General features: G+C 44.4%; 1 long non-coding RNA gene across 3 annotated transcripts in view; it reads left to right on the plus strand.

Annotated features, from left to right (window-relative positions):
* Window positions 1–17143: 17143 nt before the first annotated feature.
* The window catches only part of LOC116596151, a 41530-nt gene continuing 33314 nt past the window's right edge, over window positions 17144–25359 (plus strand). For 2 of the 3 annotated variants that reach the window (XR_004288028.1, XR_004288029.1), the window contains exon 1: window positions 17144–17238. This is a non-coding gene — a long non-coding RNA (uncharacterized LOC116596151). The remainder of the gene's footprint in view (window positions 17239–25359) is intronic. The other variant, XR_004288030.1, reaches the window with a different exon arrangement.

The following is a 25359-nucleotide window of genomic DNA, read 5'->3' on the forward strand; positions in this document are numbered from 1 at the left end:
AGCCCAGTTTGTCTCCTGAGCATCTCTGAGTATACTCATGCATAATGTTGTCAGGCTGTACTCTTGGGGCATCCATTTCTAGGTGCAAAGTCTGCAACAAAGTCTGAAAGTTACTTGTCTCCTTGAGGGCCGATTTTGCCTTGAGCTATTAAGTGCCCATGAGTCTGTCTCCCTAGTATAGCTATGTTCGGTGGGGTCCAATGGGCCACTTAGCTCCTCAGGTGAGACTCAGTAGGCTGTCCGAGCTGGGCAGGAAATCTCTGAAAAACCATGGCTGAACCAGAATGACGCATCATTGCCCAGGAGATACGGCTCTGAGTGCAAAGACAATGGGAAGGATAGGTTTTCTTGCTATCAGGAGGCCTGGGATTCTTGACTTTTATGTCCATGGTCCTTTGTTACTCCAGCTGGGAGAATGAGAAGGGACCAGTGGATCCTAGACCACTCTTCCCCTTCTGTCCAGACCTGCCTGTGATCTTCTTGGGCACATTACCTGGGAAGACTCAGGAGGGTGAAGCAGAAAGTTTGGCTTACTAGTTTAACTGCAGCCCAGGGATCTCTTCATTCTGGTTTTGCTATCACTGTTGGCATGATTAAGACCCACTAGAGACTGCCAGAGGCCCAGTGTACAGTTTACACTTCATTTTTGGAAAGAATCTTTGTACATATATATCAGGGAACACCTCTCAGAGTGTGTTGACTTATTCACTGTTCAATTGCTCCTTCACTTTTGAACAGACACTGCCCGAAATACAGGCAGTATTCAGGAAGCTTCAGGAAGGGGACTGCCACATTATAGGGCAATTTCTTATTTGAACAAAGCTGGACTTAGGAAAAGTGCCCCATTCCCTATCTTCTACCCAGGCAGCTATGGGGAAAGAAAGGGGCCTGTTCTCTTGGGGTCCAACCCAGACTTAGCCATCACAACGCTGGGTCTGTGGTATGCCCTGGATGGAAGGGGGGCAAGAGGGAAGGCTGTGGCTTGTGTCAGCGTTATCACACACATACACGGATAGTTTGGGGACTCGTGTTCCAATAACCGGGCCCTTCCTCACTCTTGACTCTTGACTCAGGAGTTTTGTGAAAGTGCTTCCCCACTTCCAAGCAGTACCTCCTTAGATGCAGAAAGATCTCTACCTGGACCGTCGATCTCAGGATTGAGGCCACTTGTGTCATGTGCGGACCACTCAGAGCTCTGGATGTGTAGGTGTGGAGGACCAGTCCATTGCCCTCAGTTATTAAGTCCCTCCTGTACACAGAGCAGTGTGGGAAACACTGTGGGGAGTGCACAGGTACGGGGCATGGGCCTGGCTTCTGGTGGGGTGGATCATTCTGGAAGAGAGACAAGGGAGACCGCAACACACCTGGAAAGGATGGGCTGAATCAATGGGGGCCACAGCTGCAGATTTCAGGGAAAAACTGGGGCTGAGGGTGATAAAGTTACAGAAAAAGAGAGGTGGGTCGTGACTTCTTACGTAGGCAAGCAGTGATAGAGGCCCTGGGGGTGCTGGGATGCTCACCTGAATCCCCACAGACAGGCGCCCAGACTTTTCAGGGAGCGTGTTCACCTGAAGGCGGTCTGCCCAGCAGTGGGAGAATGACTTTTAAAATAAAGGTCAGCTGCCGCCGCCCGCGCTCTGCCTCCACAGGCTTCAAGAATGCCAGACATCTCAGAGCGGCCTCTCTGGTCTGCTTACCCCGCACTGCCGCTTTTTGAGGTCTTCAGAGTTTTCTTTGACCGTTTAAATGACAAGGGGGAATTTCTTGCAGGGGTCATGGGGAGAATATTTTTAGAATGAAGGACCTTTTTAAAAATAAGACAATTACTGCAAGATTTTGAAATCTGACAAGCAGACATTTTCCATACCCATCAGGAAACTTTGCCCAATTTCTCGGACCTTTAAATACCACAGATAAGCTCCAGTTTCTGGCCAGCAGCGAAAGGGGCTCAGGCAGAGCTCTGTGGAGGCTCAACGTGACACCTGTGCGGGGCTGCCAGCGAGTCTGGCCTTTCAGGCCCCGCCTCCCCTCGTGTACCCCCATTAGCTGGACGCCACTCCCCTGCTCGCAGGATTTGGCTTCCGAACACCCAGTTGTAAATTCCAGCTTCAGCCCGTTCCTAGCTGTGTGACATTAGGTAAGTGAGTTCACGTCTCTGAGCCTTTGCTTCCTCATTTGTAAAGTCAGGATAAATAACCTTTCCAAACTCACATGGCCTGGGGAGGATTATTTGTTTTGGTGCCGTGGCTTTCGGGCCCAGAGCAGTGAGAGGAAGGGGGCCTTGCGGCCTCAGGCGAAGTCCAGTGATCAGAGCAGTCATTCGGATACAATGAGAGAAGCGCCAGAAGGGATGGCGCAGGTGTGCTCGTGGGCGGAGCTCGGCCAAGGCCGGGAGGAAGGTGCAATGAGTCCCAGGTGTGCCTCTGAAGAGCTTGTACCAAAAGATGGGCGGTGAGTGGCCCTGGGCCCGGGAGTCACAGCGGGCATGTGAAGGGCGGTCTAGCCACCGGCTCTGAATGAAGGTGAGGTGTGGAGGCAACCACAGGCTCACGGAGCTGCGTGACTGCTGGTGACCTGCGTGCCCTGTGCCCGGGGCAGGGGCTGGGTGACAGCGCAAAGCGCTGGCAAAACTGTCATTGTGGGGACAGGCACGACGTGGCGCAGGTGACGGGTTTGTTCCCGTGGCTTCTCTCCTGACCTGCTTTCCTGAGAGGCAGCGCTGCTCTCCTGCCCTCAGTCACCGCAGCTCCTCTGTTCGCTTTCCTTCGGAGCCGCTCTGCCTCGCCGAAATTATTTGTCTGCCTTAAGGTTTAACTTTGAATGTAAGTTCAATGTCTTAACTACTGTCTCCTCTTTGTTTGGGCATGTAGTTGGCATAACATAGACACGATCAGTATTTGTTCAGTGACTGGGTGAACGGCACGTGATTGTACTCAGATGAAGACCAGATTATTGGTCTAAGAGACTCTAAGAGATGCCCCAGGACATGTGGTCACAACACCCCTGAGTCTGGGGGGGAAGAGAAAGGAAGTGTTCACCTTCTGTGTGCTGAAGTCCTCTGAGGCTGGGGAAGCGAACATGTTTCCCAGGTATTTGGAAACGAGGGAATGAATATCTGTGCTTCTTCTGGTTTCTGCAAAGAAGGGAGGCAGAAGGAGGTAGTGGTCAACTCCGGGAACCTCAAGAGTAGAAAGAAGGGGTGTATCACCTCTCCTTTTCCGCCATGGACTCGGAAGTCTTTGTGATCTTGGTAGTAGGAGAGATGTCTGCTTGGAGCCCCTGGTATGTTCCACGGTTTGAACACCCCTCAGTTACTCTGCCACAAGTGAAATACCACGATGTGTGGAAATAATGTGGCTTCCTAAAATGCATCATAATCACACTCATTTTCATAATCATTCACAGTGGCTGCTACTGTCCCTTTGACATTTTGTTTGAGAAAAGATTTCTTGAAGAACTCACAGGTTCATTTATGTTCTCTGACTCTTCCTAAATTGTCAGGTAGTAATGGGCTAGGAGAGGAAGCATTGGGCATCTCAGCTACCCTTGGAAAGCTGGCTGCACATCCTCTTGCTGAGAGCACCGGAGTCAGACTCTCTGCCTTTTGTAACAACCATTTTCCTGTAAAGCCAGCCTTTCCATGGCGCTAATGATTCTTAGAGGCAGCAGGTAGAGCCCAATATTGACTCCACCTCAGCTGATGGCTTGTAGATCAGTCCCAGCAGGGAGTTTATTTTTTATTTTATTCTTAAAAGATTTAATTTGTAGGATATCTCTGTGGCTAAGTTGTTGGGTAGCTGCCTTCTGCTCAGGTCATGATCCCAAAGTCCTGGGATTGAGCCCTGCATCCTGCTCCCTGCTTCTCCCTCTCCCACTCCCCCTGCTAGTGTTCCCTCTATCACTCTCTCTCTCTCCCTCAAAAAATAAATAACAAATATTTAAAAGATTTTATTTATTTTTTTGAGGGAGAAAGAGAGAGAGAGAGAGTGCATGAGCAGGGGGAGGGGCAGAGGGAGGACAAGCAGACTCCCTGCTGAGCATGGAGCCCCATGAAGGACTCTATCCCAGGACCCCAACATCACGACCTGAGTCAAAGGCAGATGTTTAACCGACTGAGCCACCCAGGTGCCCCAGCAGAGAGCTTAATGAAGAAGTTACAGTCAGAGCAGGGGCAAGGAAAAGGGAACTGACAGGGACTGGCCACCCAGGGACCAGTAACTGTGGGAGCCATCAGGCCTGAGCAGCAAGGCGAGGGTCCCAAGGTGGTTCTTTCGCTGTCCTCATAAGCATGGAGCCTTTCCTCTGCCTGTACCCTTCTCTGTGAATGCTCAAGAAGAACAGGAAGTTTCTGTTGTACAGTTTAAAACTGCTGTTGGGGAAATGGAACATTTTTAAACTCTGAAACTGTCAACGATGTGCAGAAATTGCGACGGGAGAGCCTGAGATTCATGTCTCATGAGTCTGGCCGCTGCAGGATGTATAAAGCCGGCCACCAGCAGCATTCTTCACCTGCAGTCACGGAATAGGAGCTCATAATTCATGGGTATTTACCATGCATTAGTCCTTGTTTCAAGCAACTGACATTATTAACTAACTTAGTTTTCAGGAACAACCCATGAGGGACAGACTATTTTTACTCCAAGTTAGAGACAAGGAACCTGAGCTAAGAGGTCATGTGACCTGACGATGACCACAGAGTTAGTAAGTAGCCACATTAGAATCCACACCTCTTGATGGCGCTGCCCAAGTTCTTGATCAGGGAGCCATAGTGTCTCTCTCTTTTGTCTTCTGAGGACCCTCCAGTGCTCAGCCACCAATTTTTCTGCCTGCTTCGGAAACCCTCAGGGATAAAGTTTTGAGTTATCTGACTGGGCTTCTCTGTGCCGCTGTAGGCTGCTCCTGAAAGGCTGTGGCTTCAAAGCCAGTCTTCAGCTGGCCTATACGGGCTTTCATTGGCCCCTTAAATGGCCAGCGTAACGCAGTGTGCAAACTGTAAGTCCGAACAGCCCAGTGCCAGGTGTTCTGGTGAGTGGCACAAACCAAGCCTACTCTGTGTTCTTAGGTTTCCAAGAACCTTTCCATGAGTTTTTAGGAAGAAAATTATTGAGTTATAATTAAAGTTTTGAAAACCGTATGCAGTGATGATACCAAGTTTCTTTTTATACAATGTTTATACAAGAAAGAACATTATTTATTATTAAAGTTTTGAAAACCATATATATTAATTATACAAGTTTTTCCTTGTACAGTCTTGCAAGAGCACAGTAGTATTATTTTCATTTTATTGCTGGAGAAACTGAGACCCAGGCTCATGATAGAATAATATGAACAGCAAATGGACTGGGAACCCTGAGGTGGTTTTCTGGCTCTTCCTCCAACTAGATGTGTGACTCTAGGTATACCTTCTCTCTCTCTCTCTCTGGCTCTCGCTCTCGCTCTCACTCTCTCTCTCTCTCTGGGTCTCTGTCTTACCATTTACAACATTTGAGGCTCAGTTTGATTTCTGAGCTCCTTTCCAGTTCTGCAGTTCTATGACTTACCAAGATCAAAGCAAGCTGCTTGTTAATTGAAGTGTTTTATAGATGGGATGGTTCAAAAAAGGATTTGAGGTGGCTTATCGGATCAGAATGCACTTAAGTCAAGATGGTTAAAAGTAACAACAGAATCGAAAATGATAAAACATAATGCAAAAGCGATGCTTCAGGCACCAAGGCCGAATGAGTCACTGATGGCTGGTGTTGCATCTGGAGTGTCAGAAACCCCGCCCGCTGCAGGCGAATTAGCTGGAGCGATCATGGCTGAGCCACATACATCTCAGGCTCTTCAGCTTCTCTTGTGGAATGTTCTTCTAGTAAGAATATGTTATTTTGGAGTGAAGCCATCTTGGAAATCTGTCTTTCTGACCCACAGGATCTATGAGTCTAGAACATCTTGGCTATTATGACATGAAGAGATTTGGCACCTCAGTCCAGGCCTTCTGATTTTTCCCAGTGTTTTGTCCATGGCAGCATGCCACCTCCTGTCACGACAGTGACTATTCACACAGTGTACAGGCAAGGATTTGTGGTTCTATAGTCTTTCCGTAAATAACATCTCCCGAATAACCTCCCGAAAGTTGGCAGGAGAAGGACTATTATCCCCATAGTATATCTGAGAGAACAGGCTCAGATATGTTGAAAATGTTCCCTAAAGCTTGCTGCTAGTTGATGGGGAACAGTACCTGGAATCCGGTTCGTTGACTCTAGAGTGTCCGGTGCTGCCTTGTGCCTTCGCCGCGTCCCTGCATTCCAGGGGTGGGTGTTTTCCATTGATATGTCCTTAGTCCACTTCTCAGGAGGTGAAGTCAAAGCAGTTGGTCTGAAACAGCCTGACCCATACATGGCCCAGTGCCCACCAGAGAGAACCTTGGGAAGCTGCATGTTGGTAGACTCCCTGGCATTGAACCTTTGCCCCAGGTGTCCTGTCTTGAGCTTAAACTCTGTCCTCTCACACCACGTTTAAGCTCTGTGAGTATATAAAATTCGTGCTATGTATTGCACAGGTCCCAAAAATTGAGACTCATGATATTGAGGGAAAGCCAGAGTTTGAAGCAGGTTAAATCTCTCAGAGCACAGCAGGGGCTTTTCATCAAATTCAGCTCTGGGAAACCCTTGAACTGGACCACATTGCTACTGAATGTGTCATCAATCAATCAACAAGTATTTCTTGAGACAGGAGTGTGGGAATTCAGTGAGATCACCTAAGTGACGAGTTAGAAAGGCAGTGTGGTAGAGAGCAAAGACATGGGCTTTAGAGGCATTCCCCAATAGATTTGAAGGCTGGTCCTATTATTTATGAGCTGTATAAGCCCGACCAAATCATCCAATCTTACTAAGCCTCAGTCAATCTGTCTATGGAATGGGGGGAAATACCTACCGCATCAGGCTTTGGAAAAGGACTTACTTCTCATTCATTTTCTCTCCGTCCAACATTTAAACAATTATAAAGAAATACATCATTGATAATTGTAGATATCATTGATACAGTGATATGTTGATGCTATCTATTAATAGTATATGTCACTGATAGTTGTCAGTTCATTATTCCTATGTACTTGATGTTGCACAAGATGATGGGAATGATAAGGAAGGGGAAGAGTGATAAGGCTGGGGCTGGAACTGTGCCTTCTCACATGTATTGTTCCCATAAAATTTCCATAAAATTTGTAGCTTGATGTTTAAGGATGTTATGTATGTAGTTACGTGTGAAGTAATAAACAGGTGTTTATATAGAGCCAGTCTGGCGATGGTATGTGTGATGTTGACGCCCTTCTGAATGCAAAGCTTCACACCAAACACCAAATGACTAAACTCAGCCAGTGGAAGCAATGAATGAGGTCAAGCTAGAGCTGGGTTTCCATGTGGATTCAGGCTCACTGCAGATGACTCTGATTATTTCATTTAGCTTCCTGACTTAAAAATACAAGAAGTGTGCATGCTTTTTGGAAAGATACTAACACTGTAGAAAGTTCCCAGTCCCTCCTCTCTTAGGCTTCTGTCACTTTTAAAAGCTTGTTTTATTTCCTTACAGACCATTTCGTAAGCCCCCAAATATGTATGTAACATCCACTAACATATGTACATATTTCCTTTTGATAAACTTTATTGAGGTATAATTTCCATAAAACAGAATGCACCGATTTTGAATTTAGCATCTCATGAATTTTAACAAATATATGCTTACCTCCTATCAAGTTTTAAAATATAGGAATGAGGTCACGCTGTATGTAATATCCTGCAATGGGTTTAGGCATTCAGTAATGTCATGGACATTTTTTTTTTTTTCATGGCACAGACCTCTTTTTAAATTATTGTGTAGTTCCTTGGTATGGATACCAGTAATGTACTGAACTATTTCCTTATAGATGGCTGTGCAGAATCCCTATATATTTCACAATTCAAATCCAGTAATGGGTATCCTTTTCTACTTATCTTTGATGTTTTAACAGATATTTCTATAGACTGGAGTCCTAGAAGTGGAATTTTTTGGTCAAAAGTTTTAAAATTAAAAAAAAAAGAGAGATTATAGCAATTTAAGCTCCACTCATAAGAAAATGCCCTTCTCCTAAAGTATTTTCTGTTTGCAATTATTAGATTTTACAAGATTTCTCAGACTGATAAGGCGAAAAGTGGTAGCATGTTGTTGCTTTAGTTTGTATATGCCAAACTGCAGGAGGGGACGAAAATTTTAGGTTTATGTTATTTTCTATTTACATTTCTTCTATGAATAAACTTCTTGTATTTTGTCAATTTCTATTTTTCTTTCTTTTTGTTTTTAAGATTTTATTTTCATATAACCTCTACACCCAACATGGGTCTCAAACCCACGATCCCAAGTTCAAGAGTTGCACGCTCTGCTGACTGAGCCAGCCAGGTGCCCCATCAGTTTTTCTTACCGATTTGTAGGAACTCGTTTTCTATTAGGTCAGCATTTCCCCTACTACCCATTCAGGTTAATGCTGCTCAAACCCGAATGTGCTTTCATATCACTTGGGTATTTCGTTTAAACAGAGAATCTGATTCAGTGGGTCAGGGAATGGGCCTGAGAACATGCATTTCTAACAATCTGACAGGGACTTCCAATGCTATGGGCTCACAAACAATTCTCTGGGCAACAAAGTCTTAGGGTTTATGAGTTTTATCCGGCAGAATTCCATCATACTTCAGGGACAACGTGTGGTAGATGTTTCTTTTGTTAAAAGATCATTAGGAATGATCTGGAAAAAGTAATCTGTGTGGAAAGAAGCAGCTAACTGTAGCTGTTGAAATGACAGCAGTCCTAGTCTTTCTACTAGGGAGCGAGTGGGTGCTGTGTGAATTTTGAATTTTGTCCCACTTCTACTTACTTTTAGATCTCTAGGCTTTCTGTTTCCACCTTGAGAATTTTTAAAAATAAGACAGTAATTTCTTCTTAATTTTACAAAGTTTTGTTGAACATCAGAGGAGAAATACTGGTATGCTCTGTGACCTGTAGCAAGCTGGAACACAGTGGATATTGTCCCTGCCCATGCAAAGCCCCCAGGAGTCTGAACTGTGCCTGGAGCCCAGGAGCATCCAGTCTGGCCAACGTCTCCAGTGAAGGCAAAGTGCTTGCCAGATTTTTGTATCCATCCCCAGATTCTTATTTAGACAAACTCTCTGCCTCAGAGTTTGGATTGTCCTAAGAATATCAGAATCACTTTGGACTTCAATTTTATAGTACGGAACCGCCTCAGGATTCCCTGGGTATTTATCTGCAGCGAGTATCAGGTGTTGAACTCCGTGCATGACTCTGGAGCTAGGTCATTACAGTGCAGTTATCTGCATAGCACGCAGACACAGACACACCCTGAACCAAAATGTGATTCCTAAATCACCATGGTAATAGCAAAATCAGTTAAAGTATGGCTCATTAGCGTATGGATGATTCCAGTTGGCCGGCTGTGGCAGACAGTGGCTAGCTTTTTGTTAAATAGGTTTCCTCTTCTGGAACACACAGCGAGACGATATGCCTCTGCTTTCTCTGCAGTTAGGTGATGGATGGGTTGTGAGTGGGAGTCATGTGTGTCATTCTGGCCTGAGGTTTTTAAGAAGTGGATTGCACTTTTACAGTCTCCGATCCCCCGTCTGCTGGCAGAACACAGAGGTCTCCATAGCAGAGAACTGAGAATATAAAGGAAAGATCTTGGGTCCCTGACTCTTATGTGAAATCAGCCTGCCACCAATTTGTACCACCTCTTTGGGACCTCATGGGAACATGTTACTTATGCTTATCGAATTTGATGCCTTATATATTTTTGGGCTTGTTCATTTTAGGAGTTAGAGTTTCCTTAACTCATGTGCTCTAATATGCATAGATCATTGAGATACTTTTTAACCGATATCTGGCATAAACATTACACCTCCCTGAGTAATCTATTGAATGATGACATAGGACAGATGAATAAAAGAAAAAAGGTGAATAATGATAACCTGATGGATGAGGTTGGAGAGTCTTTGAGAGGCAGAGCATTTAGCATATGGGGAAGCTTCTGATTGTCCTTCGTTTCAAAACCTTAGCTTTTTAGAAATAATTGTTGCGAAGCTCAGAAATCAGATGGTGAGAAACAGTTAAATGCCCCATGTGACTGCCCCGCGCCCCATCTCCCCTTAATTCCTTTCTTGCTGCTCAGGCCTGGAACAAGCTGGCTATTCTTTGGAGAGTGAAAAGTGAGCGAAAGTCCTGTAATGTTTCTGTTTGATGTTTTTGGCAGTGACGATGAAAATTCTAGACTGAAATGATATTGTATGAAGTCTGGACCAATTGCCTTGTTAAAGTCGAATGGATTTCCTCTCTTTTAGCTGTCTGGATCAATTCTTGGAGGAGTTAGTCAGAGAATTTGCTTTCTCAGTTGAAGCAACATATTGTACTGATAACACGTGAAACTGCAGTCTGATTGGGCTCCCCAGGCCTTTCCAACTCACTGCTCATGTGAGCATTAGGAGGGCTTTTGCAAAATAAATAGAGCTCGCTGAGGTCTGTTAAGAAGGGTTCCAGATTCCGTTGACCAAAAGTGGAATGTTTAATACCCCACAGTTTAAAAAAAAAAAAAAAGAAAGAAAGAAAGAAAAAAAAGAACCGTGGAATTCTGAGTCCCACCTGTTAAATTATTTGTCCTTCTAATAGAAGCAGGAATGAAAGGCGTATGTTCAACATCACTTTGGACCCATTTTCTGTGGCGGGAAACCAAGGTAAACACATTTTTCCTGATGTAATTGTTGATATTAGTTCAGCTCATGTGATGCAGGCGTAGCTGTGTGAACCATTTTACTTGGACCTGTCCTCGGCTGGAGCTGGACATGCTAGTGGGAAAGCCTGGAGCCTCCAGAGCCGGCAGTCTGGGGCTTCAGATCTTTTAGGGAGCACCTGGGCCCTGACATTGCTGCCGTAGAGGTGCCCCTTGGTTCCTGGCCGTGGGGCTCATTCATTCGCCCGTGTGCCTGGGGACATTCACCTCACCTCCTCCCTGTGTCTGTCCTCATTCCTTACTTGGTTTGTCCCAGAGAATGATCGTTCCCCTTTCCTAATTTTACTCAGATACGTATAGGTGCTTCTGCTATAAATCCTGGAGTTTTGTCCCTTTCAGTTCTCTCTCTTCATCTGTAGTTCTGGCTCTCTCTCTTCTCTCCGCCCCTCCCCCTTGCCCCCCGCCCCCCGCCCCGCCTCTGTTAACAACCCAGAGAGTTTTCTCTCCCGCGTTTCCACACGCTCTTGTATTTATGTGCAAACACAAACGCACATGTCTCTTTTCACTTTTTTTGGTGTCATTTTTAGCAAGCATGCCCAGGGGAGCATTGGTTCTCAGGCTAGCCTCCCCAAACACACTTAGCCCAGAGTATTGTTGCTTCCTCATTTGCTTTTCCACTAATATCTGTTTTGGGTAACTTTGTGTCAGGTCCTGTGCTAGGGGTTGTGGGTACCAAGATGAATTGGATACAGATTCCGATCTCAGGGGGTTAGAAGGGTGTGTGCTTAGTGTAATGAGAGAGAAGCCTCCCAGGAGCCCAGATGAGGGGCATCTAGACCAGGCTGCAGGGAGCAGACCTGGTTAATACCACAGGGCTCACTGGTTCTCTGAAAGAACATGTTCCTCGTCAAATTTTGGGATGATTCAAAAGGCTTGGGGTGGGAAGGAGCTTTGGCATGGAGGCAGAAGGTGTGGGGCTCTGCTGCGGGGGTGGGGGGAGGCTACCCCCGGGGTCCTAGACAACTGCAATGTTGGGATGTTGGAAGAAGTCAGATGGGCAACCCTGCTGAGTGTGAATTGTCCACGAGTCTGTCTTTGTGCGTGAGGCACCAGCAACAAGGACGTCTGTCCTGCATTGCTCATATAGTTATTGCCCATGTGTGACCTGGCCTTCCAACCACACTGTAGATGCGTGGAGGGCAGAACTCACATTCCCTGTGCACACAGCACAAGGCTGGTCCCAGCGGCATTAATTTCAATGCAGTGCTGGTGACTGAAAGAACCAAAATAAAATTGTGACTGAACATTTAGACGTGAAGCTACATCTCCAATGAACTTTTTCTTTTTTAAAGATTTTATTTATTTATTTGACAGACAGAAATCACAAGTAGGCAGAGAGGCAGAGAGAGAGAGAAGGGGAAGCAGGCTCCCCATTGAGCAGAGATACCGATGTGGTATTCGATCCCAGTGCCCTGGGATCATGACCTGAGCCGAAGGCAGAGGCTTTAACCCACTGAGCCACCCAGGCATCCCTCCAATGAACTTTTAAATCATGTTTTAACATCCTGGCATCTAGTAACAGAAATGCCTCCATTTGTGCAGTGTTTATAGTTCACAAAACATTGCCCTGTTTTTCACTGGATCTTCACGATGAACTGGGGGGCAGACATCCTTGTTAGCGTCCTAGTTTTGCATTAGCACAGACATAACTGAAGCTTGGGTTTTTTTATTCCCCAAGAGAGCAGAGCTGTCCCTGGGAAGACCCAGGACTCAGGCTCTGACTTCGCTAATTTACACAGGCGTGACCTGGGAATGAGGCAACTCTCGTGGCCTCAATTCAGCACAGGGCTCCTGAAACTGACAGCAGGTCAGCCCGTGGTCCCAGGGGAGCTAGCCTTCACTGCAGTCTGAGCGGTCAGTCACAAATGTGGGTGAGGAAGGGCATCCACTAGGACTTTAGAATGGTCTGGAAGGAACTGCCGTGTCAGCAAACTCCAGCCTGGGATCATAGTTAGCAAAGCCATCTATTGGGCTAAACATTGCCTATCTCAGTCTAATGTTTAAACCAGAGATGTCTGTAGGAGAGGAAGACGTAAGACTGAAGCCACCAAGTAACATCACTGCAATGTCAGTTGCTCAGGTTATCAATTATTTGAGTTACCAGTGACTTGGGAAGGAGCCCTAAGGTGAAATAAATTTGTTTTGTTTGTTTTAGGAAAATTTTGGTGCTCCTATGTGAAACCAGTGGGCACATTGGGAGGAGGTAGTCCAGGGGCTGCTGGGGAGGACACACAGGTCCTCAGATCGCCTCCAGATCCTTGTGCTCCTGGCCCGGAGACTATGAGTTCCATGTGATCTTGGACAATAGCTCCTCAGGGCATCCCTTAGAAACCGCCTCCACATTTCTGAGGCCGTCCGGGAAGGAAGCAAAGCATGGTGAGGGCTTCCTTCCTGTTGACCTTCCTGGGAAGGCAAAGGGGTTTATCAGGCAGGCAGGAGAGAGCATCCAACCAGGGCATGTTCTGGGAGAAAAGGAAGTCGGTTTGTGTTGATGTGTGGTTACTTTGGGGGAAGCAATCATGGGGCTCTTGATTTGAGAAATAGTGCACCTCCTGTGCTAAGTGGTGGACTGTGGCCCCAGCAAGGTCAGCCTAGAGCCAGCATGGGGGGTGTATCTACTGGGCCAGGGGTCAGCAGTGATCCTCAGCCCATGATAGACCCTATAGACACTCACAGGCTGCTTTTTTATTACTTGCATGAGAAACAGTCATCAGTGCTGAAGTTCAAAGCCATGGTTTCCGTGTGTTCCTTAACATGATACAGGTGGGCCTTCATTGGAAACACCTTCTGCTCCTCCAGCTCCGTTCTCTTGAAAACAAACATCGGTGCCCTTTGCCCAAATCGGAAGACATGGCTGTGAAGTCCCCATGAGCTTCCCCTGCACGCCACCTCTTCAATCAGGTCCTTCTGTCGGGGTGAGGACCTGCACACCCGCCCCAGAGCTCACCACGGGCAGCATGGCCGAGTCTCCCAGACTGCGTGCTTGCTCATGGCTCCTGCATAGCCACGCTGAGGTGGGGTGAGGGGTCGGGGTCCCTCCGCTAGGGCCAAAGTGCAGCTACAGCTGGGAGGTCTCCTGTCTTTGCTCAGAAAACACTCTTCACAGCCCAGGCCTTGAATTATTCCCTCCTTTCCTTTCAGAGTATGACTGCTTTTCAGATGTGAGAGCCTTGCAGACAATGGAAGAAGCAAATCTGGAGCCTGATTCCGCATATGAAAGCAAGGTCATGTGACTTAGTGCAAGTCACTAAGCTGTTCTGCATTTTAGCCTCAGTGAAATGCGGGTCACACTAGTGCTTACCTTCCAGGGCTCTTTTGAGGTTTAAATGAATTGATGCATATAAGGAAATAAAGCCGCTGTAAGTAGAAATCATGAATAAAGCTGCGTTTACCTCTGTAATCTCAGGGTGTTCAATATGTATCAGGATTTATACTCAGTTTTCAACTCCTGACTCACAAACGTCCAGCGTAGGTTTCTGTACCCAGGCTGGCAGCAACGCGATCTCGGGATTTCTAGCTGTTGGCCTGTCCTTCACGCAGAGGGCACCTTGCCAGTCACATCTCACTCTTCCGCATTTGTTTGTGTCCTTAATGCCAACAGCTGGTTGAAAAACTTAGGCATAGCTTGTCCCTAAATCTTTACTGAAGTTTTTCATGCTTCTCCCCATGGCCTCAAGTTTTAGAAAAGACAAAAGACTCATTTTGTTTGCCGCATAATGATTGCAATATAAAGATGCAGAAGAGTCACACAAGAATTTCTAAAGCATAAAAACCATGTGTAGTTGAAAAGGTGGTAAAATAGCTAGAGATACGAAGTAGCCACTGTTGATAGAAGTTACTTTAAATTTAGGAAAAAGACCAAATTACTTAGGGAATGAATAGGACCGCCAGAAGTTTACGACAAAACTGGCATGTTAATCTTGACTGTACACAGGTTTAAAGAACGTGGCGATGGCAGACATTCCTTTTTGACAAATTTGTTTCAGATGATTCATTTTGAGAGGGAAGCTAGGCAAGAGGAACAAGAGAAAAATAGGAAAACTTAGAAAATACTTGGAAAATGAAAGGAAAAATGTAGGACAGATCTCATCACCCCAAACCAGGAAGTCCATAAAATATATAATACTGACTTAAAAAGCTGAAATTTTGAGAAATTGCCCACAATTCATCAAAATTTCCAAAAAGGGAAAACGAGTGATCACATTTTCATTTTCCTCCAAATTTCCTAATGAAATACTTGTTTTCAATTAAATTAGAGTTACTCAGTGGAGTAACAAAGACATTAGACCTTCCGAGCATCAGTCCTTGGGAAGACAGCAGTAATTCCTTCTGCTCACATGTGATATGAGACTTACTTCGTGGACTCCTACAGCCTCTCCTTTACTTGGTTTGGACTTGGGAGGGTCTCTTCCTTTTTTTGAGCTTTAATGCCTCCATTGAAGGGTTTGGACCACATGTTGAGTGAGAACCTTTGTAATTCTTTCTTTTCTGTCTTCAAACAGTACTGTTACTGTTACTCTGTTAATCCCCCAACCACACCCAAGACCTAACTTTGTTGGTCCTGTTCTTTTTGCTAATTTCTAGCAGTGAAGGATCATTTTAACCATGAAACCACTAATGCCAAAGCCACCAAGAGTGACAGTCAGGATTCGGAGCAGGACTTCTGATGGTGAGAAAAAGGGGTGGCCCTATAATTAAGGTACTAAGAATAACAGAAACTCTTATCTCTGCAAGAATCCTATAAACTCTAACTCCCATTGCACACCATAAAGGTTGAGCTGCTCTTTTCTCACCCATACCTGGCCTCCAGACTGCCGTTTTCTGATGATTTACCTTCCAAGGTAAAGGTTGTCCTTGGTAAGCACTGTAATTGATTTTGACCTACTAGTAACAATTTACCATTGTTGTGTGTGCATGTTTGTGTATGTGTGTCCTACTATCTCTACATCTCTTTTTCTGGGCAGTGTTGAATTGCATTTTTTTTCCAATTGTATCATCATTTCCACCTTGATGGTTTGATTTAGACAGAGCAATATGCTTGCAATCCAGGGACTGGTCCACTTCTCCCCCTCTCTCAAAGTATGCCAAACATATTGGGTACAAGCATTAATGATCACCTTTAATTATCCTTTCTCTTCTCTTAATGGCAGTATCTTAGTGACATTTGCCTGTCATTTTATGTCATTCTTGCGCCTGAGGAAAGGAGAAAGGGGAACTGTGGGCTGGGAGTAGATATGACAAGTGGGGTGCCCGTTTTTGCAAAGAAGGCATTGGACTTGGCTTTCCTTGCTTTGCAGATTGAGTTGTTGTTTTCCATTTATTCCACAACACTTTTGTAAAGGGAGTAGAGATTTTTATCCCTATTGAACAGATGAGAAAACAGAGGCCAAGAGGGTTACATTAACACAGCAGGGTCTTGTCTGAATATCTGTGTGTGTAGGCATGAACCCACACTGAATAATTTGTCCTGAAGCACCCCTTTCTCAAGGAAGTCCTTCCTAATGTGGTCTATCCTGAAGGGCAGCCTCTAGGCTAAAGTAACTTGATAGTAGATGGCAGTCTTCCAAGGAGTTGCTGGTTTCCTTAGGTCTCAGATTCCTTGCTTGTGTGAATATTAAGGCAAATTGAGTGGGATATTGCAACACTGGGTTATCACTCACAGGGTAACTTGCATGGGAAAATGTCTCCCCTGCACAGATTAATTAAGAACCAATCCTTTGGAATTCTGTGCCTTGGAGTGAATTACGGTGGTGGTTTCTGTGAAGTTAAAGGGACGGAGACTGCTTTTTGTGGTTGCTAACTAGAAACCATAGAGGAGTAGAAGTGGGCATTCAGCTGCATTTGTACAAATGCAGGTTGTTTTTAATTAATGCCACATGATGCATCCAACCACAGCATTCTCCCCCAGTTTGATGATGTCTGTAGGCATTGTAGCCTAGAATTCTCCAAATTACTCCCATGTTGTGCTAGATTCAGCAGTGATTGAGCATTATTTGCTGGGGGCAATTGGGATAATAGGAACCTCATCAGTCAGCTGAGGAGGTGTGGACAGCAGATTGGGGTAAAAAGGTAAAATCTGATCCCAGGATGGTTCCAGAGCCAGTTATGTCCACCCGCAATAACCATGGAGTCAGAATTTACCCTTTGCAACTCAGCTACGTAGTCCTCATGGCTTGGGAAATGCTTTGAAGCTCACAGGGCCAGGCAGTTCTGGAACTCAGGCACAAGAGCACCAATCATCATTATCCTTTCGGTAGACGAGGAGCCCACAGGCAGCGCGGGGTCCCTCCAGTGTTCCAAAGCATTGTGACTCAAGATTCTGAAGCTGTAGCTCTCTCTTCTAGGAAGACATCTCTGACTTGCAGTGAGAGTTTGAGAAGAACTTAACGTAGAAAATGGTAGTTGATTTTGACGTCATGTGGAGGAGGCTCACTGTGGGTTGATCGCTGAGGAGTAGGGGTCAAAGGAGAAAGAAGAATTGAGTAATTGCTATATACATTGGGGCCTCAAACTGATTGGAATCAGTGGGTGGGATTGGTTTGATTATAAAATATTTAATGAGAAATGTATTTTGATAAAGTTAAGATGCATTCAGGGTTAGATATGTGTAAGAAAAGCATATATATATTTATATAGATACATAAAGCATGGTAATTAAGTGTAAAAAAGTCATTCTTAATGCCTTAAAAATTTTAAGTAGGTAAAAAAATATGCCACGCTAGCTGCTTTACAGTATTAATTTACTTTTCAAGTAGCTAGTGGAATGATAAAATCTAGCCTGGCTTCTGCCCAAATTATCAAAAATTCCAATTAGGGGAATGTGGATTGGGTACAACATGGTACATGAAGAAAGGAGGGTTTCATGTGAGCGGGTCCAGAGCTAGGACTCTGGAATCAAGATAGGCATATGAGATTCAATTTATAAATATTTAACGATACCTACTATAGGCTAAGCACAGTGAAAGGCTATGTGGGGGGCGGGTAGGTTAGAAATGAAGCAAACAGAGGCTGTGCCTTCCTGGGGAATGTATGTAAGACCTCTGTGGTTAGTGTGCACAAGAGCCATGGGAGATGAGGATGATTGGGCCAGCCTTGGATGCTAGACTGGGGGGATAGTGAGGAGCCATAGAATGTTTTTGAGCTGGGGAATAACATGACCAGAGCTATGTTTTAAGAGCAGCCCCATGTGGTAATTCAGGGGTTCCAAAACTGCCGTGTACTTTGAGTGAGGAGAGTGCTCCGAGAATGACAAACTATGGTAGTTCATTGGATGTGAAGAATCAAGGTGTCCAAAGGGTTATCGGAGACTTCAAGCCTGGGACATGGAGCCTGACGTTAAGAGGGTTGGTCTCGTGGGGAAGGACTGGTTAGAAGCTGAAGTTTGAATATTGGTTCTGGGCATTTGATTGTGAGTCCCGGTGGATTATGTAGTGAAGATGTTGAACTGGTATAGGGTCTTGAGCTTGAGAGCCAGCTGCATCGAGTAAGATCGGAGAGTGGGGACGGGATAGAGAAAGAGAGTAGATAGAAGGGAAGAAATTGGGTCTGGAACTTGGGTAAGGAATCCTGTGGTTAGGAAGTGGCTCATGTGGTCTGTGCCTTCTGTGCCTCCCACTCCAGGGAGAATAAGCCCCTACTGAAATGACTGAGTATAAAGATGGGACAACTGAGTTTTCTTATTAAGAATGACATCACTAGGGGCCCCTGGGTGGCTTAGTCCGTTGGGCGACTGCCTTCGGCTCATGTCATGATCCCAGGGTCCTGGGATCAAGCCCCACATCAGGCTCCCTGCTCCATGGGGAGTCTGCTTCTCCCTCTCCCTCTGCCTGCTCTTCTGCCTGCTTATGCTCTCTATCTCTGTCAAATAAATAAATAAAATCTTAAAAAAAAGAAAGAAAGAAAGAAAGAAAGAAAGACATCATTACACCATGCAGCCAAAGACTAGATTTCTGCCATGCTGGCAGACTATCTTTAAATTACAATAGAAAGGTCCTATTGGTCATTCGCAGTCTTTCTTTCCTTTTCTTTGACTCTGTCATAAATGCACTTTTGGCTCTTGATTTACTGTTAGAAATTTCCTGTGCAGTTTGGGGCTGAGAGTTAGGAGGTCAGGTTTTCGGATTTGAAACCCAAACAAATGTTTCACTGCCTTCCTTCAGTACACTTAAATTAATTTAGGGGTCAGAGGATATCCTGTGAAAATATCAAGAGCAACCTAGTCTTTTACTTCTATGTGGATCCAAAAGGGAAACACATATGAACAGCATGAAGCTCATTCCAGAGGAGCCAAGTTGTGCTGTTGAGAACATTAATGTACCCATCTCAAAATTGATTTCTGAAATAAATATTTGAAAAGATAAGCATGTTTAACTTTGCAGAAGAAGTTACAGAATATGAGATGCAGTACAGCAAAACTAAAACCCAGATCTGGTATTAAAACATCAACAAAATAAGAAAACTTTACCAGCAGCCAGTCCAATTTGACTAATGTTCACCAAGTGCCTATTAATGGAAAGCATAAAGCATGCCCGGGATGGGGATGAGTATTCTGTAAAAATTCAGACAAGATTTCTGTTTTCATGTTTGTAGGCACCAATGCATGAGCTTATATATAAAAATAATAATAGCAACAGTAGCAATGATAGCAATAAACTGACTTTAATGCAAAGTAAAATTAATCCGTGATGAGCTGAGATGAAGCAGCATGGAGTATGAGGAAGTGGTCCAATTCTAACTAGAGGATTAGGAAAGTTTTCTCAGAAGTGGTTGTTTTAAAACTACATCTTTGAGGATAATTGTGAGCATGATGGTGAGTAGTTGTGATGATGAAGATGATGGTGATGAGAAAGAAGAAGTGGGGGAGAAAGAGAAGAAGAGAAAAAAAGAAGAAAGGAAGAAAAGAAGAAGAGGAACAGGAGGTAGGAGGGGAAGATAGCAGTTTCCAGTCATTGAGTACCCATGATTTACCAGCTCTGTAGTATTTGCTGAACAGATTCAATGTTAGGGTCTTGATAGGTAAAGCAGAAGGGGAGGATTTCAGATGACAAAAGAGCATGAGAAGAAATATGTTGTGTGTTGGTGTGTGTAGAATAGTCATTGGTGTGTTCAAGGTCTAGGGTACATGGGGTGTTGTAGTATGAGATAAAATTAAAGAGGAATCAGCGCCAGACCATGCAAGAGCTTGAGATAATCTACAAAACTACATGAGTCTCGCCTAGAGCTCTCTGGATACTTTTGTGGGAAGCTGCCCCCATTAGGCTCTTGGTGTATGTATCTGTCCTCCAGTTCCCTGGAAAATGCTCTCTGGAGTTACATAGTCTGTAGCAAAACTTTCACATGGGGTTTATGAAGGAGAAACCTTGAACCTGGTCATTTGATAGCTCCAGGGAAGATGGATTTGGTGAGGGCCTAGCAGACATCTTTAACAAAGGAGGGTCCAATAAATACATCATGGACATAGGAAAAGGTGGGTGATGCTTTCTCAGAACATGTGGTATTCTTTTCCACTTCAGTCCAAATGCTTCCTAAATTATCCAGGCTTTCCCTATTTTTAAACAGCAATTCCACTTATTGGAATTGGATAAATTCCAATTATCTCTGAAATAATTTACAAGCCCCTCAGTGTTTTGTTAACAAAGAATACCTTTTATTATTTAAAAAAATGACTATGCAGTCTATAATAGTGAAAGAGCGGTACGTATCTTTATGGGGAAAAAATTCAGAGAATTCTGATAGCTCTGAAAGAGGCAGAGAAACAGAAAAATAATGACCTCAGGAGAGCATATTATATTTTTTAAACAAGTTGGAATATTTTAGCGATATCAGTTGTGGTCTTTTTTTCTTTAAAGTATGTGGTCATTTGGGGAATGAGGAGGGAACGCATGTGTGTGGCGGGAGGGTGTAATCAGCTTGATAAAAGCTCCCTGCTTTCATCCAATTGGGCTGAGTCCAATTGAGATTAGGAAGGAACAGAAAGGTTTTCTGTAGAACAATTAGTGGGTTGTGAAGAATATTCAGTTCTGGTTTTTAGTTTTGGTGAATATTCAACAAAATAATGAAATAACAATGACAAAATAAACACAACAAAACCTTAGAAGACCCATATCTGTGTTTTCACTGGCTTTTAGAGCCAGCAACATCAGATACTTGGGACTTGCTGGTCTGGACTATGATGCAAAGAATACTTGCTGTTGATTTCTGTTGATACTGTGTTGATTTCTGACTTCTTCCTGGTGTCCCTGGGCATTCTGGGAGTAGAAACACATTCAGCTGCAGGGACCAGACCTGTTTCTTGAGTTTCCAGGCATCCACGTGGTTTGGTTTTTAGTGGAAAAGTTATCTTAAAAATTCCGGAGATTTCTAGGCAAGCTGTTAACATGAGAACTGATGCTGAACTATTCTCTCTCAAGTTCACCTCAAAACAATCAACACAATATGCCAAAAAGGGAAAAGAAATCTTTATTGACCTGAGTGAACAGTGAAGGGTGTCATCCACATGCCTACACGCTTGGGAAACTTTGTTAGAATCAGGGTCCATGGAACCAAATGCAACCAGTATGCAACAGAACGACCAAACAGTTGTGGAAATGTTGAAGTGCATTTTTATTTATTGGTAGATGGCCACTTCCTGGAGCCTATTGAGTGCTCTCATGCTGTCCTTGTCATTGGGTGGTTCCCTCCTCTGCTAGTCCTTCCCCACAATCCAGCAAATAACAGGATAATTCTTGGCACAATGGGGACATCTCTAGAATTTGGCTTCAGTGGCCATCGTGATTTCCCAAGCTGTATATGCTTATTAGATGGTTTAAATGTCAGGACTGTTGATTTGTCAGCTGAGATGGTGTGTGAGGGAGGTATTATTGTCATTTAATGTTAATCTTCTCATTTAATGTTAATATTCTCAAAACAGTAGCCCCTTCTTTGCGAGGGACCTCTTACTTATATCAAACTTGTGGTTCTGATGGAGGAGGACAAACAGCTACCATTATGCTGGCTACAGTGATCTGTTCAGGGATGAATAGCTAACTCAACCCAGGTCACTCAGATAATTTGTTTTGAATGGGAGCTGTCTCTTAGATTACAGAGTAGAGAATCTTGGAACTCGCCACAGCTATGCCTCTGCCACATGGGGGAGCTTGTCTAAGAGGGAAAAAAATTTCCACAAGGGGAAGTGGAGGTAGAGATTCTACAGAAGTTCTTAGGATGTTGAGGCCCCAGGTCTAGTTGCTGATGAAATTCCCAGTCTAGCCCATGCTCTGTTTACTATTCCCTCGATAGACTGTGGTTTTGATTAGTTACTTCCAACCAGAGAGTCTTGACAGGAAATAAGTGAAAACCCATCCTGGCTGAACCCAGTAAATACTTCAGGGTGCATGAGGGCACTGGCAGTGAAGCCCTCCTTGAAAAGGGGAGTGTTAGTTCCCTGTTAACAAAAGAGGCATTGAACACCCTTAGTTCCCAGTGGAAGTGGTCACACCTACCAGAGATCTGATCAGGGGATCCCGTCTTCTCCCCATCTGTGCTGAACTGAAGTTCCCGGTTGTCACTCAGGAGTGACTCTTAACTGCTTTCTGACTCCATCTGTCTAGGATATTAGTTCTGTGAATCGGTAATCTTAACTGATCATTGAGTTGAGTTTTTTCCCTGCATTTTGGTTTCTTTAATCTGTGTAGAGTTTCTCTTGTTAAATTTTCTACCAGGAAGGTACAGACCAGGTTCTTACAAATCCCTACTTCAGCTCTACCTGAATATGAGACAATGGTAGGTGACATTATGACACTTATTATGGACTAGGTACTATAATATGCTTACATTGCTTCACTTAATATGTGCAATGATTTTATGAGGTTGGTACTGGCTTTCTATTTCATAGATGGAGAAACTGAGGTGAGAGGTCATGGTGCTCACAAGTAGGGAGGCAGTCTGAACCCACGCACTCTGACTCTTGACTGTGTTGCTACACTATGAGTCAGGAACTAGACATGGTCCTGAGAGAACCCTAAGGTCTTAGAGTTTAGTTAACCACCGAAACTTCCCTTCTAGCCTTATTACTCTTCTGCCTTCCTCATGACCCTTCTCATCCTCATTTGACCCTGATTCTTTGGCCACTTTCCACTTTCAACCAAGAACTCCTGACCAAGGAGTAGTGAGGAGGAGACCCTGGAAGGCCTCTGTGAATACTTGAGGTGGGGAAGGGAGCACTCGCTGCAAGGGGAAACGGGAGATTTCCTTCTGTGCGATGACCGGACAGGGCAGCGCTGCGGACATTTGAGAACTTTCTGCATGTCAGGAGGCAGCTGCCATAGACCCTGACAAAGCACAACTGCTTGCAAGAAAAGAACGTCACCATAAGAAAATAAGAACATTTGAGAAAGTATTTGACGAGTATTCTTAGACTCAGTAGGGAGCAGGGGACATGCAGAACATCCCTAAAAGGGAGAAAATCAAGGTGAGAATGTGACCTCATCTGGATGAAGTACTTTATGAAAAAAATATTAAAATTATTTTTGCAACAGCGAATGGCTGGCTTGATACTATAGAAAACAGTGAAGAGACAAGAGCTTGAAAAAGTCCTTTAGAGCACTAAGGAAAAATTAAGAAGGAAATGAGAGATCGCTGAAGAAATTTTGGATCTTGGAGATCAAACTATGTACAGTAAGAATTCCTGAAAGAGAAAACATTAAAGATGTCACAAGGATGAAAATGAATAAATAATGGCAGAACCTCCCTGGTTGACAGAGACAGCCAGAAGAATGGTGGGGGGGATAAAACAAGATGACAGAACCAAGAGCAAACAGAACAGATTTATATAGCAAGGGGAAAAAAAAACCAATCAGGTTGGTTTAAGTTAAATTGCATGTTCAGGAGAGATCAGTCAAGGAAAATAACAGAAAAGGATTAAAAAAGAAAATTATGAGCAATCATGTGTGAGGGAAACCAAAAGAAATCAGTTAGGTAACACTGGTATCAGCTAAAGACAAAAAGCATTTGGGAGGCCCAGAAGGTCATACTCTATTGGTCAAAGAGCAATTCGTAATGAAGGTTTTTGTTACAAATCCATAGCATCCACCTAGGTTCTGCTAAAGCTTAGAAATCTGAGGGAAAAGCAGTAGTCCCATCCTGCTAGATGCCCGCGTAGCAGTGAGTGTGTAATAGTTCAAGTAGGCAACAGAAAGCCTGACAGATATAAACACCGTAAGAACGAACAAAGAGGTCTGGGGGAAATAACAAGGTTGAATTTCTACATTATCAGTCTACTTTATATCCTTACAGATAAGGTTCCTTCTTTTCAAATGTTCTTAGGACACTTATAACATTGAATTATTCCTTTTCCCTGCTACAAAGAACATCTCAATAAAAAACGCCCCCGGGACCCCAAACAGAAAGTATTCTGACCACTGTGTCTGACCAAAAAGCTTTAATAAAAAAATAACGGATACAGCATCCATCGTTAGATGAAGCCCTCTGAGAACACGGCCTCTGCTCTGAGCTTCACAGCCTTGCCTTTGAGGGCAGGTATTTTGTACTCTGGGCTGTAAGAATTTTCTCAAGGGGAACAACATGAAATGATACACCCCAACAGGGATTGAATAGGAAGTTATAGCCGACAACTTCGTGTTAGTTTCTAGAAAGAGAAATATAGGAGATGATTTTAAAAAGTATGGCATTAGGAAGGTTCTTAAGACATCATTCTGTCCCACACTCTTATCTTACAGAAGAGGGAGTGAAGACCAGAGAGGGGAAAGGCTTTTTCCCCACTTCATAGAGCAAACAAAATCTAGCTGGTGCCAGAGTCTTCTGGTGGGTTCTCAGTTCTGTGCCTTTGTCTTGCTCTGCAGGTTTATCTCAGAGCAAGAACCGGGACCTCCTACACATGCTGAGATCCTGGGCACAGGTGCAGGTCCCAATGACTGTGGGGTGCTCATTTGCCTCTTAGAGCAGAGGCTGCTCCTGGGGGACCCCTTGGCAGCTGGGCTCTGCCTGTCTTGTGAGGGGAAGCTGAGCATGGTGGCTGTTACTCTCCAAACCGCAGGCTCTCCACGCCTGCCAGGTAACTTGTGATACAACCTCTACATCATCAAATGCTGGAATCAGTGAAACACACACGTGTGCTGGGGGCTGTTTTCTGGAATGCCTTTATGACCTCTTTATGTCAAGGCTCATTTTATTTGTATTTTTCCCCCAGATCTGACTGTCTCCCCCTTTCTTTCCTCTATTCCAGATACCGAGGATGGCTCGCACTATCTGCTCCCTCTCTTTGGATGGCATTTCTAAATCATGCCCGGCAGGCAGCTGCTTGTCTACATCACCAGGCCATGTTTTGTGTTTTCTCAGTTGTCTGCCTGGGCTGTGGTTACAAACCAGGTCTTCCTCACAGAGCGGAGAAAGCAGAGATGTAAACATTGGGCTAGCTTTTTCAAGACTGCTGAACTCAGTGCTCCAGAGGGGACCTTGTTTCCAGCCATGAACTTATGAACTGAGGATTTTATGAAATCCAATCCTCATTGTTATTATAGCATAATCCTTGTTCAGTTATCCACCCAATTTTCCTGTAA

This window comes from Mustela erminea, chromosome 7 (assembly GCF_009829155.1).
Source record: "Mustela erminea isolate mMusErm1 chromosome 7, mMusErm1.Pri, whole genome shotgun sequence".
NCBI lineage: Eukaryota > Metazoa > Chordata > Mammalia > Carnivora > Mustelidae > Mustela > Mustela erminea.